We start from the raw sequence: 3,155 nt of genomic DNA, 5'->3' as shown, positions 1-3,155 counted from the left end.
GACGGACAAGCCAGGTTTCCAATGAACGGGTGGGTAGGCAGGGCTAGAATGTTCTTCAGCCTATAGGATTGCGTAAAGAGATCCACGAATGCATATAGGCCAGTTTAGAGCTTGTTTTCCACTTACCAAATATTTCATCTGCTTGTCACAAAGGTCGCAAATCACAAAACTATACCAGAAGCTATATCCTCTTATTTACTGCTGTTATGATGCAGTCCTACTGATTAAACATGGAATAAATGTTGTTTTCATGTAGGTTCTACTGATTAAACATGGAATAAATGTTGTTTTATGTCGGTCCTACTGATTAAACATGGAATAAATGTTGTTTTCATGTAGGTTCTACTGATTAAACATGGAATAAATGTTGTTTTCATGTAGGTTCTACTGATTAAACATGGAATAAATGTTGTTTTATGTCGGTCCTACTGATTAAACATGGAATAAATGTTGTTTTTATGTCGGTCCTACTGATTAAACATGGATTAAATGTTGTTTTTATGTCGGTCCTACTGATTAAACATGGAATAAATGTTGTTTTTATGTCGGTCCTACTGATTAAACATGGAATAAATGTTGTTTTTATGTCGGTCCTACTGATTAAACATGGAATAAATGTTGTTTTATGTCGGTCCTACTGATTAAACATGGAATAAATGTTGTTTTATGTCGGTCCTACTGATTAAACATGGAATAAATGTTGTTTTTATGTCGGTCCTACTGATTAAACATGGATTAAATGTTGTTTTTATGTCGGTCCTACTGATTAAACATGGAATAAATGTCCAGAAGTTTCACCCATCGGAAAGGTGTCATGTTGATTTTGATAAATGAATTAATCAGATAATCTATTTAGATTGAATATGGAATAAACCTAATAATAATGTCAGTGTTTCAGAGAACCAAACACCTGTAATGACACGTAGACCTGTAGTCTTCCTTTTATTTTATTTTATTTTTTTAAACTCATAAACATTTCATCGTTATCTTGCACAGATTTCATATGTATATCGACATACAATGGTACCCAGTGGCCTGCCACTAATATTATTATTAGTAATAAGAATAATCCTAATAATAATTATAATAACAGTGACACTCATTCCTATTGACAATAAAAACATATATACTGCTGTGTCATTCACGAAAAGAGGAAATAACTGTGTCACATTATGACCTTTACACTCAGTGAGACTATAACACATTTCCAAAAGCTTTATTTGCATATTTTTTGCCAATGTATTTTAGGTGTCCAGGCCGTTCTGGTTCACCGTAACAAGATGCTAAGATCCTCCTTACCGTACTGACGGTTCATGTCAGGCTGAGCTCAACAGAGACCGAGGGATGTGTTCCCAAGTGGAAACCTACTCCCTACATAGTGCACAACATTTGACCAATGTGACAGAATTGTATGGGTGACCCAATGGGCCCTGGTCAACAGTAGTGCCCTATACTATATAGTGAACGTGGTGCCTTTCAGACACAACCCTGGATGTTGATGAATAACAACAACATTAAAAATAATGGCAGGCAGACTAGAGCAGAGCAGTGTACAGGGCCACTAAGCTGATGACAGGACGTTACTGTAAACACACCGGTCACTACTTCTACCTGTCTGTCTGTATATCCCATTTACCGTCAAGGTACAGTAACAATCACACTCCAACATGTTTGTATAAACCCTGTAACACAGTTAAACTAACACACATGTAACGTGTCTGTTTACACATCTCCCGTCAGGGTTAAACTAACACACATGTAACTTGTGTGTATCCCATCATAGTTAAGGTAACAATCATGTAATAATAACAATAATAATAATTTATTAAATTTTATAGAATTTCAAAGCACTTAAAGATTAACATGTGACATGTGTGTACTGTATACACTTCCCCCATAGTTACGGTAACATCCATAGTTACAGTAACATCCATAGTTACAGTAACACCCATAGTTACAGTAACACCCATAGTTACAGTAACATGTAATGTGTGTAGCATGTTTGTATGTCTCATTATTATTTCACAGAATGTTCAAACAAGTTCATGTAGATGTCAATGAAAGACCATTTTTTTTTAAAGTTTGTATATTGTAGTAAATAAAGACGGTTGGTAAAATTCCCCAAACTTTGCAGATTCCTGATCTTCACACAGCAGTTGTCCTTGAACGCGTGAGTACCTCTAGTCCCTCTAGACTTTTACATTGTAACAAACAGAATCATGTCTTACAATACAGTTCAACAATACGTTTGGAAGTATTGGGAAATTCATCCGTATAAATAAAACGTACTGTAGTGTATTCCAATGGGAATGTTGTGGAAAAGCTGGAAAGGGAGCTAAATTTGTAAAAAAATAATAATAATAATAAAATAAAATAAAACAGAGCACAGGTATTTTTGGTACACAAACAAAAATCCAAATATAATCCGAATTCATGATTCAAGAACAGTCCAGGATTTATATAACTACAGAATATATTCTAGTGTAACGGATGTGAAACGGCTAGCTTAGTTAGCGTGGGCGCTAAATAGCGTTTCAATCAGTGACGTCACTTGCTCTGAGACCTTGAAGTAGTTGGTTCCCCTTTGCTCTGCAAGGGCCGCGGCTTTTGTGGAGCGATGGGTAACGATGCTTCGAGGGTGACTGTTGATGTGTGCAGAAGGTCCCTAGTTCGCGCCAAGGTTCAATATTACCGGCTATCAGGCGAAATAAAACAATACTTTGGAGTAAAACAAATAAATGAATACAAACCGCAGATTAAAAAAATAAAACGCTTGGATAGACACAAATAATGAAATAAAATGGACTGATGTAACAGTAGAACTTTAGACCGTCACCTCGCCCATGCCCGGGCGCGAACCAGGGACCCTCTGCACACATCAACAACAGTTACCCACGAAGCATCGTTACCCATCGCTCCACAAAAGCCGCGGCCCTTGCAGAGCAAGGGGAACTACTACTTCAAGGTCTCAGAGCAAGTGAAGTCACTGATTGAAACGCTATTTAGCGCCGCACCACCGCTAACTAAGCTAGCCATTTCACATCCGTTACACTAGCACCACCGCTAACTAAACTAGCCATTTCACATCGGTTACACTGAGAGCCTCAATCGTATCGTAGTATCCCTAAGTGTACATTGGCAAAAGCAGAGGTAAC

The sequence above is a fragment of the Oncorhynchus mykiss genome, chromosome 16 (genome assembly GCF_013265735.2).
Source record: "Oncorhynchus mykiss isolate Arlee chromosome 16, USDA_OmykA_1.1, whole genome shotgun sequence".
NCBI classification, from domain to species: domain Eukaryota; kingdom Metazoa; phylum Chordata; class Actinopteri; order Salmoniformes; family Salmonidae; genus Oncorhynchus; species Oncorhynchus mykiss.
This window is presented reverse-complemented; position numbering follows the sequence as displayed.